Raw genomic sequence first — 17,695 nt, forward strand, 5'->3', positions numbered from 1 at the left:
ATTCGGCCGCCGCGGCCCGGATCGAACCCGCGTCTTTCGGTCAGTAGCCGAGCGCCGTAACCACTGAGCAACCGCGGCGGGGAAAAATATATATGTGTTTAGAATCTTCTTTCATGAAATTGAAAACATAAAAATTGTCAACCAAAGAATTATATCTTAGGGTCTACCTAACGCGTAACAATAACACGTAAAATAATAACAAGTAAAGCTATAATACCGAGTAAATTGCACTTCTCCCATTTCTCATGTTTTGTGCACAAATATTAAACGTGCCGTATCGTGAGTAAGGTCGTAATTCTCTAAACATTTTGCAAATAGTGTTAACATGAGCTGCGTAAATAATTTACGACTACTAGCAGGATGCTAAGTGATCGGTTATTTGCGAGCTCATGTTCACTTTCCTTTCACTGATGAACTGTGCATTTGCAATTCGCGTGATTAGCTGAAAACTGGCAGCTTCTATGCAGTACTGAAAAAAACGACATACTTTTGGCCTAATTCTATAAACTACCTAAAGCATAATTGTATGGACGATAACAATAATGGCTTGGCGCCGCAGATGGAAGTTGATGAAGACAACGATGCGCATTGCGAAGTGCGAGAGTGTGCTGCAGTTCAACGTGAGGCGTGCTCTGCTCCGGTGATACACTAGACGCATATTGTTGCGCTATGCAGACACACATCATCATGTATCTCGCATTGCACTCCGCCTGTACGCGAAAACGGTGGGAGACAAGTAGTATATGTTTACGTAAAGCATTTGTAGCTCAGCCGGATTCATTCCCATGTAGTAAAGAAAAAAAACCTGCGGCGATAGTCTCGGACTCTCGAGCAGTGGCAAGCGAAGCTGATGTGTTCGCGCCGCCACGGGTTTGACTCCCAGTCGCCTCAATATTTCTTTGTTTCTTTTTATTTATTTGTCTTGGCAGAAACCCACAAACATGGCAATATACTTGGCACAAACTCACAAACATCGCAAGGTCTTGTTCCTGGTTTACGCATCGGAGTAGGGCTTTCCCACTAAAATATATTCCAATGGGGGCACAGCAACATCTGTCGCTTGTTTGACATGTCCTAATATTCACAGCACGTGCTGCTCTTCAGGCCAGACAATATAGATATCTCAGAGTGAGAAATTGAACCAACATATAGAATAGGAAGATGTCTCTGCTTAAAAGCTTGGCAAATCTGCGCGAGCGCTGTGATTATATTTAAGGAGTTCAATGGATGGATTAAGAGGACTCACACCGATGAACTAAGTGCCTTGGTAAGTAATGCTGTAGACCAGTTCATTGTCAGAAGACAGCCCATATTGTGGGCGTAGTGATGTCCACAGATCACTAGTCATTTAAGAGGGTTAAGAGGATTAAACAGTTGGAGTAAGCGCCCGTGTTGTCGTCTGTATTGTGTTGTGTTCCCGTTGCGCAAAAAAAAAATGCTGTATTATATCACTAGTACAGTTACATGAACGAAAGCGCTTTTTGTTTCAAATAATTGCCTCTGGTCCATATTATATTAATGGTCCACATTATTCTGTCCGCGACTGTACGCGGAGGAACAATGACAATCTCATAAGTTAGAATTTGAGAGCAGGACCCCAACAAGCAAAGACGCATTATAACAAGCTTGACAACATCGTATGAATTACGCTAAAAAAACGGAAGCCGCGATTTCGTTCAACTGCCACCCGATCCCAAAGGTGCTTATCTTGGAACCAATCACAACGCGAAACTCTGTCTTGAGAAGCACGAAAGACGCGAAGCGAGTGATGTCATTTCAGATCACGGAGGAAAGCGCTGTAATCGCGGTGCACTCGGGCGCGTGGAGCGCGCTGTCAAGTGGTATTTTTAAAAGTCCGTGGGCTCTCGTTTTTCTTGAACAGAAACGGCCACGCAAAGTCGATCTCGTTGAAAGTGCATGGGTTGTACAATATTTGTGGAGCTCCGCAACTTTCTTATATTTACGCCTGAACGTTTCAGGCTATATTTAAAGTGTTAATTTGTTTATTTAGACTAATTATTGAAGTAGGGCAAGCAAAAAACGGCACTGTAACTATAGATAAACCATAACAACATCCACGCGATTTCGTTCTGAAGAAGGCTCAGGCTTTTTCAAAATCTTGGTCCAAGTTAGCTGGGACACCCTGTACATGTCAAAGGTGCTACTTAGAGGGCATCATTGCTGCTTAGCATGAGGCAAGTCCAGATATTCTATAAAATAGTTTATGCCACCTTCTGGTTACCTCTAGAACATGAGCAGACTTTCTGATCACTTTTTTGTACTGCTAACAATGCATCACCTGGCCCAATGGGCCATCGTTTTTAGCACGCACTGAGACAACTTCAGCATCAGCAATGTTACAGCTAGCTCTGGCAGTATACAGCAGTTTAATTTCTCATTGACGGGGATGGAAACATCACCACCGTGTAGTGTGGGCCAATTCATGGGATGTCGAAAACAAGTACAGCGGGAAATCACTGCTATCACGCCTCCGTCTTTCACACAATATATCTACATCCAGAGGGAAACGAAACGTAACAATGAGAAAAATAAATTTGCATTTATTTTTTGTCAATTGTGCAACGAAAAGAAAGCACTTCAGGACAGGTGCATCAGAACTTTTTTTTCCTGACCCGGCAATAATTATATATTTAAGCAACCGATAACATTCAGAGGCCACGAAAATAAATTGCACCTGGTAATTAAACGTTCGAGGCAAGAATTTACAAGTCATGTATCGCAGTAATAATACGCGGGCAGCAGCGTCCTAGTTCGCTCCAATGTTTGCCGTGAGAGGCAACGCCGCCGCCACTGGGGTGGCGGTGCGGCGTGTCGTTCATCACGCCTTTCCGCCGCAAACAGCTTGGCACGCTGTACACGCTATCCACTTTCCCCACCCATAGATTGGGATCGGCGACCGTGGCCTCCCACCCTCTCCTATTTTCACTTGCCCTCCTCTCCCCTACCTGTCACTGCCACCTGGCAACCTTGGCAGGTGGTCTTAGGGCGCCGATGGTGCAAAACTGAGGAAGGATCTAAGACGAGGTAACGGTCTAAAACGAAAAATGTTTTAAATCTGCGGCACTAAATGGGGCAAACTGGATTGCAAATTTCACATTGTGTTCCGCCTTACCTAATGATTTGTTCGCTTGTAGAACTGCTTTTTTTGCAAGCTTAAAAGCCTGCTCGTACGAATGAAGTTATTTTCTCATTGCTATAGGGTCAAGGCAACATTCCGCACTCCACACCATCGACCTCTGCGACTGCACTCGAGACATCGAATGCCTACCACGGACAGCGATGGTCCAGGGCCTCCTGAGAATGGACCACGGCCCCCCATCTGTGTTGGACAATCCGGAAAGAAAACTGTGCTCTGTGAAAGCAAAGAGGCCCCCAAAGCAAGTGCAGGCGTACTGCGGACAAAGGGTGACGGCAGTACGTCGGGTGTAGACAAGTGCTGGGGTGTTGTTGTGCTAGCCTTCTTCATGACAATCATGGAGTCAGCGTCGAGCCGGTCTTCAGGTTACCTGTACATCGGCATCATGGACGAAATGAACGTCGATCACGGCCTCGCCTCTTGGCCGGTTAGCCTCATCGGCTCCCTGATTGATTGCGGAGGTGAGTACGACTGTTTCGACACGGCGGGCAGCTTGAAGGAGCATGTAACAGATAAGACGCTTGTCGATGATAAAGAAAAGGCAGGAAGATGGAATTATTGACAACACAAAACAAAGTACACAAGGACTGAGGGCGGAGCCTAAGTTCTCTCAACCGAGATTTAGGCAAGAAGGCTTGCTTTCGTCTGGGCCAAGCGTGCATCAATGGCAGGCGTCAAAGAGGGTCTTCATTTCGGCGAGGAAGCACCAGAGAGGAGGAGGAGGTTTTGATGTGGGAAGGCAGGTGTGATAGGCAGTGCCTACTTCAAAACTGTTCTAAAAAGTATTAGACCCATCTAATCCTCTTTGCCTGAACGACTGCTGCCTGTCCCTGCCTGAACGACTCTTTTACATGTTCGCGCTCCCCGTCCCACCCCGCGTCCCACTTCCCGCTTCCCACCCTCTTTCCCATCACTGGTGATTGCTTCTTTGAGCGAAAGCCCTCTTACCTCACCAATGACAAACGCTTTGCACAGACCAAGACATCCGCTTCCCTAAACGTTGGCTAAGCAGCCTGAGGCTTCTCTTCAACATTTTTCACTTGGTTTTGGGGTGAAATAACAGCCCTTTTACAGTTTCCGCCATATTTTGCGATGAAAGCTAAAAGATACGATAGCAGAGCTGTTAAAATCACCCATAGCACAAATTCCTGCTTTTAACGTGTCTCTTGGCTTCACTGTGAGCTTCAAGTAATTTTTAATTTCTCTGACACTAATGAGCAAGAAAGAAAATGCGAACTAGATTATTCAAACGAGTTCAACAAACTGAGAAGATTGGGCTGAGTGAAACTCATGGCAAGAGCAGGTTAGTTTCAATTGGAAGGCGCTAAGACTGTCCCTTATGCGCGTTAATCAACCTCGCTTCTACCCAGGAAGCACGGGTAATAGGCCCGATATTGCACGTAGTTGGCTTTACTCTGGTCTTTGTGGGACCAGCCTTTGGCAGTACGTTTTTAATATTGGGCCGTTTCCCTTTGCTGATTGGGTGGTTCCTCTTTAGGAGCTCATGTGCTTATGTTTCTGTGTAGGCATGCCCGTTCTTTTGTTCGCGTTAGATTTGTTGGTGATAACGTGCAGTTTCTCAGATTCGACGTTCGTTGGCAGGGAAAGGTATGACAACCCTCCGCATTGCCCAGTAACGATACATAAAGGGATAAATTAAGGGGTATAGTCATTCATCATCACGTACCTAAGCATGTCCGCTGCAGAAGTGCCTCAAGAATTGGTGTCGAGTTAAAGGTGTAACTATTCGCCAATAATTAGTCGTAATCATTTACTATTATGAAAGTTTTTCGGTCATTAAGATGTTTTTAATCGTTACAAGACGTGTATATTGGTGTACGTTGTAGCGGCAGGACGGAGGATAATGGACTTTCAGAGAGCCGGACGGACATGACAATGATTCGACCGAAGAGCTTTGCGGTACATGATAACAATGCAGTCACGGGTGGACCAACAAGAAGACACTCCAAAAACAAAGCTTAGCTTGCGAGAAAAGGCGGTAACAAGGTAGACCCGGCGGTATTTCCTACATAGTCATCCAGGCTGCGACCGTTGATGATTTCGCGAAAGCTCCGGGTGGAAACATGTCCATAAACTTATTTAATCATACAGACTTCAAATGCAGTGCTTTGTTCTCTACGAACCGTGCCACATAAATTACCAACTAAGCTCGCAAAGGATCAGACGAAAGGAGGTCCACTGTGAAGTTGGTTCATTTAGGCGGCTTAATCATAGAGGCTGTTATTCTTAACATCATGAGGCAACAGCTATGGTAAGTTATACCCTTTTTTCAGTAAATGAACAATACAATAAATTTCTCTCATTCAGACAGCTTATCCCTAAGGTAAGGAACCGCTTTTAGTGACGGGCAAGCAAGGAGGTCCTCATGCTTAGCCAAACTATGCCGCTGCAGCAAGCAAGTGAACTGTCTAGGAGTCGAGTTTATAAATGTTTGATTCTTGATCATCAGCGGTTGTTGATTCTTTGCTTTAGCTTAGGAGGTTACTTTCTCGTCGGTAATAATTGTATCAAATTTTTGCATTGCTCCAAGTTCCGCCGTAAGTATCGCAGTCTACACTCCTGAGCATAAAATTCTGCATTTTGAGTGGTACACGGGGTTTCTCTCTTCATTTACGGCGCTCGTCGCAAGCAGTGCGGCCAGGAAAAAGTGGCAGCTGCCTCAGACAAGGACCAATTGAAGCGGTCGACGTTCACCTAACGGGAAACTATGCTCCGACGAGTGTCGGATGTGCGCTGCTGCGGTCTAGGGACCACGTTGAGGCTGAAAATAAACTGCAGGTATAGGAAATGCGGCGGTAACCAGTGGCGTTTGGACGTGTGCTGCCGAGAGGCCTTCTCTCTCAGCGCTTGTATACCCCTCTCAAATCTTTAGGACAGATAGTGCAAGAAACCTCGCAGCACTTTCTTTCCGTCCATGGCGAAACAGTCTGCGATGACAGCAATTGGTTTTATTTAATAACATATCTTAAACGAATATTTTCTCGCCTTATTAGCTTTAACATTGTCACGTGGTGGATGACAGCAGTCCGCGAGTTTGGATGACAACAGAAAGAAAAAGTTGGTCACGGCGCAAGAAACGAGGACACGGAAGGCACACAAGAGACAGGACTGACGCCATCTTGTCTTTTGTGTGCCGGTCTCCTGTGTGCCTTTCATGTAATTGTTTCTTGCGCCATTACCAGTTTTTCTTTCAGCATGAACAAACTCGCCCAAACTAGAGTTTTGCAGTAGAAGGCTTCCAAAACAATCTCTATATTGGATTGACTTGAGCCCATAAAGCAGTAAACAACACGGCGTTGGCTACAGCAACTAGCGTTCTCGGCGGCTGTAAGAGAACACAATCACCGCCACTATTAGGCGGCTTAATTTAAAACAGACTAAGAACTTTGGAGGTAAAGCGTGGGAATCACTAGCGTCAATCTCGAACGAATAAACAACGTAGGCTCCGTTGTGCATGGCACCAAGTATTCTAGAAAAATAATTGTAGCATCTCTAATCAGAAACAAACTGAAAAAAGAAGCTTGCAGGCGTCTTTGCTCATGAACAAATAAACATCGCAATGCATTGAGGAATTACTGGCCTGGTAAATAAGCATAGGGCCGATTTTTTACAACGAAAAGAAAGGCGGAAAACAAGGCCAGAATAACGGCCTTAAATATTTTTCGTTAAGTCATGGGTGGCGAATTGGTGTTCAGACCCAAACACTATCACCTCGTTTGTATTCCGATTCGCGTTGTGGTACGTTGTAGCGTCTGGCGTCAGTTCGCTGCTCCTATTCGATCGCTAGACGTGCAAGTTGTCGGGTATCTGCGCGCTGAAGGTAGCTGCCGAGGTGGTATTCATTGATGGGGTTTTACAGCATGGAATCAAGAGTGGTCGTCGGCTACCTACCGACAGCTCGCATAAACGGTGTCATCTGGCTGGTCTCCAGTTCTGCTGTGCTGTAGGCCCATAAAGCTGTAGGCCATGGGCTGTAGGGCCGCCAAGCATTCCCATAAAGCTGTGGCTGAAACATGGCATCTGCGTAGAACGCTTTTTAATCACAGCGTGTATACAAGCACACCTAACCGATGCGGTGCCTTTAGAGAAATGCTGAAACAGTGAACAGCACAGACCCTTCGACAGCTCCAGCAGCTTCAAATGCGTTGACGATGAGGACGTGTGTTGATATTGACGCGGCAGAAGCGCCAATAAACTTCCTCAAAGGCTCCTGAGTAGGCCGGCAATGAAGAAAACTCTAATAGACATGTATCGCTGCTGTTATAAGTAAGTGTGCGCTACTAACAGTGCGGTTCCGGAGTGCTTCTAGCCTGATGTTATTTGTTTGCGAAACAGTTTAGAAATTTGGGCACAAGTTCATTTTATTTTCGATAGAGGAGATCGGAGAAGCTTACTAGGACCAGCCCACGTTCGATGAACGTAAGCTCCTAGATATGCAAACGTGGAATATCTGGGCAATGATGGCAATCAAGTTGTTCGAGTTAAAACAGCCAGGCCAAGGTTACTCATGTTTCTTGGCGGCCGTCGGCTTAACATGCAATGGTTTGCTAGCAGGGGCATTGGTAGTGCTGGCGCCAGAGTGCGTTAGCACATATGGTCTCCGAGACTCAATTGAAGGGTAGTTCAAGAGGGAATGTAAGTCAAATTTGAAATCATTGTCATGCAGTTCTTTCAGGCACTACATGCACGTGTTGTGGAAGTGGGAGGAAAACGCTTGAAAAAACATCGAAGGAAGTCAAGTACGGCAAACAGCCTACGCCAAAATCATCTTGCGGTTTGCACAGCGAGCTTAACGTGACTTCTCAGATTTCTGCGCCAAATACTGCACTTCACTTAAAAAAATATGCCTTTAGGAGACTTCCCTTCACATGGCCAAAAATTTTGACTTCCACAAGCGGCTTGTAGCTTTAAGGGACAAGCTTCTATTGCAAAATTTGTTGGTTAATTTACTAGTGAGGTTCGTTTTTTTCCTTCCGTTATCAATTTATTTCGTTTCTGTTTTGCCTAAATTATCTAATTGTAGTGTGGTTTTGACTGGATATTAATTCTTTAAGCCCCCTTTTGCGGTCCCAGTAGCCAGCTCAACCACAGCAGTGCAATAATACTCACACCATCACACTGGAAGTATGATTCGGCCTTTCATATACAGGGATGGCTTAGAGACACTGAGCCTCTTGGCGTTTGGAGTCGCAGTGAGAGAAGTTGTTTAACGAGGTGGCTATGTTGTGGAGACATTTCACGCAATTTTCTATTCAGGTTTAACCTCTTAACATCCAAATAAGCATGCCACATGAAGACTCATTTTTGGTGAGGCTTACAACTGAGCGCTCTCTACTTCTGTATATCTGATTACTGTAAGCTCCCGATGTGAATTACTAACGAAAATCTTTTATTACCACCGTGAAGAATAATTTGGGTCCACTGGATAGAAGGGGTAATAAAAGGAGGTTTTGAAATTGAACTGAGTCAAGCGCGATGCTGCAGGAAAAATAAATTTTTAGCCAAAGAGTTAAGGGATAGGAAGAGGACCGGACAGCGTGTGTTCTGTAACAGAGAGGAGCCATTGAAATCCTAGCAGAAGTCATAAAGGGGAAATCAACATTGCCGCGGCTTGTGACATAGATAAGAGGCGGCCACTGTTCCTCCAGGGTAGCAGAGTGGCCAGGGTGGAAATTTGGGCAAGTCGGTACTGATCCATAACATAAGAGTAGCGCAAAACCAGGACGGCGGACAAAAGGGGAGATAACACAAACCCACAACACGGCGCTGCAGAGTGGATTCCGCAAGACGGAAAAAGAAGTGACGCTCGATTTACGTAATTAGAGCGAATGCGAATTAGATGCTCTGGCACTGTGTGGCCATTTTCCTTGCATTGTTTATCTTTGTTTGCATCCTGGGCTGGGCGCCTCCTTTCCACCGTGGTGGACCGCCTCACAGAAGGACCAGAGAGACAAACGGCTTCTCACAACCCGGGGAGCAGGCTGCCACCTGCCCACTGCGGCGCCTAGGCCTCAGAAGGACCGGAATGACAACAGCAAAACCCGTGAATTCGGTGTTGAGTCCTAGCGCACCAAAATTGCAATCGGCTGCAATGTGAGATAAAAATATGGGGCTAAGAGATTTGCGAGGATGCTGCGGTAGCATCTGGCGGAGGACAACGCTAAGTTGAGGTTAATTAGGAAGGGCGTTGATCTGGATGGACTTCAATCGCTGTTCATTGTGGCAAAATTCAAGCCCTAGCAAACAACCAACTTGCCGGACCGTTGTGTATCGCTGTAGCATATGCACTGATGTACCTTTGTAACAACTCGCTCAATTGTCTGCCATGTTGAATGGCTGTGGTTGCTGCTGACGTTATCAGACAATCTGTGCGTCAGATGAACTGGAGTCATCTTTATCTTTCCATTCTTCCAGTGCACGAATGTACTGTTGTTACACATCCGTAACGTCCGTGAAAGCAGTGGCTTAGTCAATATGGCGTGGAATACCGGCCGCGGAGGCCATATTTTTCAGCGTAGGCTAAATACACGAGTCTGCTGTGCTAGGTCAATTCAGCTGATTACGAAAACGGAGGTGATCAAAATTTATCCGGAGTCCTCCAATATAGCGTTTCCATTGCCCATGAACAGCTTCTTATGTTAAGCCCTATATAAATTGGTAAATTTTGAGCTTTAGATTCCCGTAGTGACATGTGAGCTATGCGGGACGTCGTAGGGGAGGGCTCCGGATTTATTTAGACCACCAGGACACAAGGAAATGTTTGTAGTTCACCGGGATGGATGGATGGAACATAGGAGCGTCCCCTTTGAAACGGGTTGGTGGCAGTTGCCACCGTGCTCGGCTTTGTTTTCTATGTTTTTGTTTAACTGTGCTGTAAATTGTTAAAATTCGCCATTTTCTTTCAATACGGTTTGCTAGAATTCTAACCTTATGTCACCCCTCTGCTTTTGAGCCACTAATCTTCCAATCGCTTTTTGCTAACTTCCACTCTAGGGCCTCAGGAAGAGTAACTGTGCCTGCATCGATATTCATATGGATAGCACCGCATTTGAGTTGGAGGTGCTGAATTCTTTCTACAGATCTACCACACATAGCACAAGTGGCATCTGCTTCGTTAAATTTCTTTTTGTAGCTGCGCGTTCTAAGACACCCCAATCTAGCTTCAAAGTGTAGGGCACTGCCTCTTGAGTTATCATAGAACCATTAATTCCTGATCTGGCTTTTGCAATATCGATATAGTTCTACACTGCATCTTTTCTATTGAATTCATCCAATTTTTGCCTTCCGCATTTTTAACCTTTCGTGTTCGGCATCCTTACTGGTTAGTTTCCTAGTTCTTTTCCGCCACTGTGAGTCAACACTCCTTCTGTATAAATATTTACATACCTTAGCAGTCCACCTGTTATTCGTATAGTATTTTACTCTGAGCTTCCTGTGCTTCCAACGATGCCCAACCCATATCCCCCTGTACTGCCTCATTTGTGGTTTTGCCGTGGGCACCTAGTGCTAATCTTCCAACAGCTCTCTGAGTTACTTCTAATCTCGACTGAACTTCTGCCCTTAGGCACAAAATCGCATTCGCCGGAGTAAGGCCGGGAACATTATTACTTTCCAAATACCTCTCAGAACTTCGTATTTTTTGTACCCCAATAATGCTGTATGTTTCATTACCCCGGCATCTCTTCGCCCTTTCGCCTTAAAAGACTGTTCGTGCTTTTCCGTGCATATCGGCCCTTCGTTCACCCCTATCGCAAGATATTTGTATACGATCATTCTGAATATTTCATGGCCATGTAAGCACCTGATGAGTTGTATCGTTAAAAATCATCGCACCTGATTCAGTTGCGGAAACACTGAAACCTAGACCGTCTCTTTCGTCTCCACAACAATAACCAGAGTTCGCAAATTTTCTTGGCTATCTGCTAGCAGTACAATATCGTTCTCAAAGATTAAAGCCAGGAGCCGTTGCTCAACGACATTTCCGCCTAATTTGTACGACAGGTTATAACTTAGATTACTTCCTTGTAGCCTTCTTTCCATATTTACCACATCAAACATGAATAGCAGCGGTGATAGAGGACAACCTTGCCTTAATCCTTTCAGTACCTCTACAGGTGTCGTTCTTTTTATCGCTTGCCATCTAATTTCAACTTTATTATTTCGCTATATTTCTTGTAGAAAATCAGTCACCTTATGACCGACACCTTCATCTTTTAATATGTTCCACAGGAGTTCAATGTTCACGTTGTCGTATGCACTGCTTATGTCCAGGAAAGGTCTGTTTTCCGCCTTAGCTATTTCTATGCATTGAGTAGGCACGAACAGGCTATCATGTAGGCGCCTACCTCTTCTGAGCCCGTTCTGTTCTCCGAGTATCCTATTACTTTCTACCCATGACTGCATCCGTCTAGACAGGGCCGCCAAGGCCGGAATCGAACCAGTGACCTCGGGATCAAGCCGGACGCCAAAGCCACCGCTACGCAGCCAACGCAGTGGTTGAAGCTACATATTGGAGTGTCTAAAAAGAAGTGCTCTTCATTTTTTTCTCTGCATTTCTGAAAAAGATAATACGCAAAAATTTGACACACTTGCAAAATGCATCCCGCGCATGTCATGCCACTTTCCCCTCCATCACACAGATGGCGCCACTATACCAGTTGAAGGAATTGGCATAGCTGGCTTGTGCCCTTTTTTGTTTTTTCCAAACAAAAGAAGTGTTTGCTCCGTAATTTGGCTTGATCCATACTTTTTAGAGTCTTGACTTGGCACTATTTGATTGTCACATTGTCGGGTCTCTAAAAGATGTTTGCGCATCCAGATTTCAGACCTACGAGAGTGTCATTAGTGCTCTGATGACACGGCTGTATTAGAATAAAAACAACCTCGTGCAAAGACGGCATGCGTGCTCTGGTTAGCAGGTAGCGCGAAGTTATACATTCTATAAGTTATATATTCTTTGTGAATCTCATAAATTTTGAATAAACAGTGTTGGGGAAAAAATGTGACAGGTTTTACTTTTCGGACGTCAATCTACCACACCATCCAATACGTAAGGACCACACATTGTCTAAAGGTGTATTGATGAATACCTGCCCATCCTGCATCTTATCGCAGGCCTGGTGGCGGGTCCGCTCAGCGAAGTCTTCACTACGGTTCCTGTTCTCATAGCGGGATCTGCTTTGGCATCCGTGGGCGTGATAGCAGCAGCCTTCGCACCTGACATCGCATGGCTCGCTGTAACACTGGGAGTCATGCACGGTATGGATTGCTCACGCTGCGTACACCTTTCCATGCATCATGTGATCGTTTTTGTTTCAGGCTAAGGCAAAGCAGTGCACCATTCCTTGCTTTGGTGCCTGTGCAACTGTCTTTGGCAACGAATATAATGCACCTTTTAGTTTCAGTCAGGCCCGTAAAGCATAGATTTCAGATTTTAAATAAAATTACTTTACTTTGTCTGCTAAAGCAACTATGTTAACAGCGCCAAGACTAAACCCTCGAGAACAAGCGCCACCCTGGGTCTCGCTGAATGGCCGTATTATTGAAGAAAGGTTTGTTCTTGTCGTAACCTTCCGCTCAGGGCAATGCGCGTATCACGACGAGGAGTTAAACGACAAGCACCCGCTGAAATCCGACAATTACCTGATGACAAGGAGACAAGGAACGTATGAGAATCCTGAAATATACAAGCCACATTCCGATGCAGTAGCCTCATAGCCACAAGCACGCGAGACTTGAAAAAAAAAAAAATGGTTGACGATTACGCTTCTTGGTAATGCAGTTTTTCAGCGCACCTGATGCTGCGTTTGAGCCTCAGGGGACGGCATGGCATACGGAGCGCGCAATGGCGAAATCAGGCAGCTTTGGTCTTCGGCTTGGTCCGCGCAAAAGCGGTCGGCCGCCGCTGATCCTCTCCTAGAGTGAAGCGGCGACGACGCGCGCTACTAGATCACCATCTCTAAGCCAGTCACTGTAGAGGAGCCCGTCGTCTGGCTGCCGCCTTACCCTCTTCCTGCGCTTTATTATTCGCGCTTTCTTCCCTTCTATCCTCGCCTGCGCTCGACGTTCGCTCTCCTTCAGGCTCCACTGGGCTGCTCGTTCACTCTGCCGCATACACCGTGGCCGACCGTGAGGGACGCCGCTAAACCCACTAAAGGGCGGGTAAGAGGTGCTCTTTAAGGCTATAAACATGTGAGCGAGCGACCAAGAACGTAGTTGAGCGGCAATAGGAGATCTGGTGACGCCTGAACAATGCACGCATTCACCTGGAAAAAGCGTAAAACTTTCTAGAGCCACAACGTATGGAACGGAATCGCAGGGGAGAGGAAAACACGCTTATCAGAGCAGCAGCAAACGGAGACAGGCGCGGAATTCCCAGCATTGTACTTAGGCTGGCCGGAGGTTTCACGTGTGACAGCGAAAAAGTGGTCCAAAAGCGACATATGCCACATTGGATCTCTGAGAACAAACTTTCGCCCCATCCGCCAGGATATGTATTACCACAGGTACTTCGTGAATCGACCAGGCATGCTACTCTCAATTTCGGCATGCATTGTGCTTCCAGTACCACAGACGCTAACCCAAGAAAATATACACTCACTGAAATAATACGGCATCTTTGCATAAATCAGGGCTAATGCAATGGATAAAATGAAGACTCTTGTATTAGCAGTAAAATTAACTAATAGCACGCAATAGAAGGTTGTATTCTTGTTGGACCGGAAATGTGGAGAAAATGAGCGGATGGTAAGGATCGTATCAGAACACGGGTAGTGATATTAATTCTTCTATACCATTCTTGGAACTCACTCAAGAGTAAGAAATGGGCATGGGCAGGGCATGTAATGCGAAGGCAAGGTAACCGCTAGTCCTTAAGGATAACGAAGTGGATTGCTAGAGATGGCAAGCGTAGCAGGAGGTGGCAGAATGTTAGGTGGGCGGATGAGGTTAAGAATCTTTTGGTGGTACGGTGGCCGCAACTGGCGAAATACAGGGTTAATTGAAGAGACATTGGTGATGCCTTTACCCTGCAGTGGGCGTAGTTACGCTGATAATGATGATGATGACTTTGGATCAGGCTGATGTAGGTTTAATATTTCGAAGTGCTTGATGATTACCTCTTCAAAGTGGGATCTGAATAGCCTTTTGGAACCTGATGAGCTGGTACGTACGGGAAATAAGGCTGCGGCTGACGCTGCGTGAAAAAAAAATATTATCGGATGATTATGAATGAGTAATGCGGTTATTTCAGCATTAGCTCTAGCGTAAAAAAGCTTCCGAGGCTTGTTTTGTTTTCTAGCCTCTGTCTTTTTTTTCGTCTGCTGAATTGTGCCGAAGTCGTGGAGAGGGCAACAAGCGAAAGTTCAAAGCAGTGTGTGCGACCATACATTTACCATTTAAAAAATTTTACACAAGAAATTCTTCCCTTACAAAGGGTGGCGCAGCTACCAATGTGCTTACAGAATCAATCATGGTTACTTCAAAAACATGACTGATTAAAACATCGTCACGCAAAGTTCAAATGCTTGCATGGCAGCATCATAGGTTTGTCTCTTAGTGAAGCAGCGCAACGGTAAGCGGGCAGAATGAGGAGACGGGACGAGGAACAGCGCTTAACAGTCCCTCGCGATTTGCACGAAGCGTTTCCGATGGCAGGTAGGAACCAAGGCGGTACAGCGGGAGAAGACGAAGACATTTTCTTTTTGTGCGTTTCTTCGTCGTGTCTCATATAACTATCGCGGTTAATACTTCTCAGCGCAAACGCTTTGTGGAAATCCCTAATGCCTGGTTCAGCGTTGTGTATCGTCCTGTCTACTCCTTTTGGCCTTGTACAGTTTGACTGGTTCACTAAGAATTATGTCTGACCAACTGGCCTGGGCATTTCATCTTGGAGCCCATGATTCTGCCATGGCTTATTATCCCTTTTATTCGCTGTGCCCTCTACAGAGCACATAAAGAATTGGCAGCAGTTTTAAAGGTGTGCTGCGCGCTGCAGTGATGTGTTTGTTTGGTTTGTTGGTTTATTGGGGTTTAACGTCACAAACCGACTCAGGCAGTAAAGAACGCCATAGTGAAGGGCTCAGGAAATTCTGACCGCCTCTGTGTGCACCGACATCGCACAGTACATGGGCATCTAGAATTTCGCCTCCATCGAAATTCCGCCGCCGTGACCGGGATCGAACCCGTGTCTTTCGGGGCAGCAGCCGAGCGCCGTAATCACTGAGCCACCACCGTGGCATGTGATGTGTTTGTGTCAGGCAAATCTATTCTTCGCTGTATCGCAAATAGGGTGCTTTTCATGGCAAGTAGCGAACGCCGGAGATAATATTTCGAAGAGCGTTTAGCTTGTGGCACGTCTTCCGCGATTTTGATGCAGGCAGGTTTCCCTATTATTAATATTTTTTTTCTGGTTTTCTCAACTTCCAGCAACATATTTATATTCGAAAAGAGGTCATTCTAGAATCCTTCTTGCGTTTATCAGACACATTCCGATAGATATGAGAGAAGCCAGCAGCCACAAAAACCAAGGGGCACAGGGGGATAGATAGTTCGATATTCAAAGTTCTAGACAATTTGACCTTGCAATAATTTTTGTACGTACGTGTAAAAATATAACCATTTGTGTTCTGCGTTGTAAAACTAGTCAATTGGCTTTTTTTGATGCCTTGGTACACTGTTTAGGCAGATAAGTATCCGTTTTCAATCGAAATGTTGGAAGGCACCTAAACGGGTTATGCATCTCTTTTCTATGCGCAGGTTTTGGCTTAGGCGTCGTCATTACGATGCTTCAGATCATCGTCACAATGTACTTCGACAAGTACCGGGGCGCTGCGAGCGGCATAATGTTCGCCGGGTCCACCGTCTCTGGCCTCTTCTTCCCGCAACTGCTGCTCTTCTTAAGGAACACGTACGACTTCCGCAGAAGCCTGCTTCTTTTCGGAGCAATCCTCATGAACATGTTCGCCCTAAGCCTCGCGTTCCGAGAGCCACCCTGGGTTCAGAGGGGAATTACCCGGAGAAAACACTCTATAGCAGCACGACGGCCATCACTGTTCGCCATCGAGCCGGTTACCATAGTGAGGCCAGAAACCTCGGCCCCTCAAACTGTGCTACAAAATATCTCCGCAGTGGTCAAATCACTCATGTTCTATGTGCTCGTGTGCACTTGGCTCGGGTTTTGTTACAACTACGACATATTCTTCTCCACTGTTGTGGATCTTGCAATGGACAAGGACATGTCCGTGGATGACGCCGTAACACTCATTCCCTACGCATCAATAACGGACCTCGTGGGAAGGGTCCTCCTTCCCATCTTGACAGACCGGAAGTACCTGCGGCCCTCAACACTTATGATGCTCAACTATCTGCTTCTGGGCGTGGCCGTGGCATCACTTCCCTTCACTCGTTCCTATGGGGCAGTGCTGACTTCATGCCTTTGCATTGCGTTGTTCTTGGGCTGCGGGATTACCATGCAGAGCGTCCTCATGGCTCATTACCTTGGCCTAGAGCGACTGGCTGTCGGGTACAGCTGCATGGGAGCCATTTGCGGTCCAGCGCTCATGGGCAAGGCTCCATTTGTGGGTGAGCGGATTACCTCTTTAATCAAGCTTTTATTCACTGGGTGTTTCTTAGGGGAACCAGGAAAAATGACCGGCGCCTGTCGGTTCGAATGCGTATCAAAAATAGAAAAGCGTTCTGTTGCAGTAACTGCCGGATGAAACTGACTGAGAAGCGCTGAATGCTCCAAAAAAGGGCCCGTAGCATAGCATTGTGCTTCTTCTTGTCAGCTTCTTGTACTCAAGCTATTCCCCTACTCGCCTCAGAACGTGTTGTACATCATAAGCCTTGTTTGATTTTGCATGCAAAAGAAATATCTTAAAAGGCACTGGCAATATCTCAGTCGGTGTTCATATTTCTCCTTTTTTTACAATGGTTAATAGCCTTAATCCGTGGCTCTAGCATCTACAGCTGCGCACAGAGAAGTAAATATTTAACCAAAGCATCCAATCAGCGCTGCCACAGTTGTGTGAGAAAGCTATAGGTGTAAATATCTGCTCTGACTAAAGTAGGGCTTACGCTTCAGGTTCAAGTCTCGTGCATGCGCAAGGAGTAGGATTAATGGCTATATTTGCCTAGCTTCTTTGTTTTCCTGTCAGCCACGCAGGGACACCTGTAGAGCGAAGAAGTCTCAACCGGGTGGAGAATTCTTACTTCATTGTCGCTGTTACATGAACTTTTCGGTAGCTGCCGAGTATTGTGCTTAGTGCTAGATTTTATTCCTATCTACTATCTAAATATATATTTGAATCGATGGATTGAGTAACTCTTGCATTTTGGTTACATGTGAAAATATTCACAGATAAAGGATACAGTACTTGTCTCGCAACAGCTATCAAGCGGCAAGACAGTTCAAATTTGAGCTCGCATTTTCACGTTGGTAGCCAACTACACTTAGCCACTATATAGGTTCCTTGTTCCATTTACATGCCTAATTGTTTAAGAGCAGGACATGCTCTC

The 17,695-nt window shown here is 45.8% G+C and overlaps 1 pseudogene; it reads left to right on the plus strand.

Moving 5' to 3' along the window:
* The first annotated feature begins 581 nt into the window (after window positions 1-581).
* Window positions 582-17,695, plus strand: part of LOC149362252 (monocarboxylate transporter 13-like) — a 28,516-nt pseudogene continuing 11,402 nt past the window's right edge.

This window comes from Amblyomma mixtum, chromosome 2, assembly GCF_055824585.1.
Source record: "Amblyomma mixtum isolate Tamu chromosome 2, ASM5582458v1, whole genome shotgun sequence".
Classification (NCBI taxonomy): Eukaryota; Metazoa; Arthropoda; class Arachnida; order Ixodida; family Ixodidae; genus Amblyomma; species Amblyomma mixtum.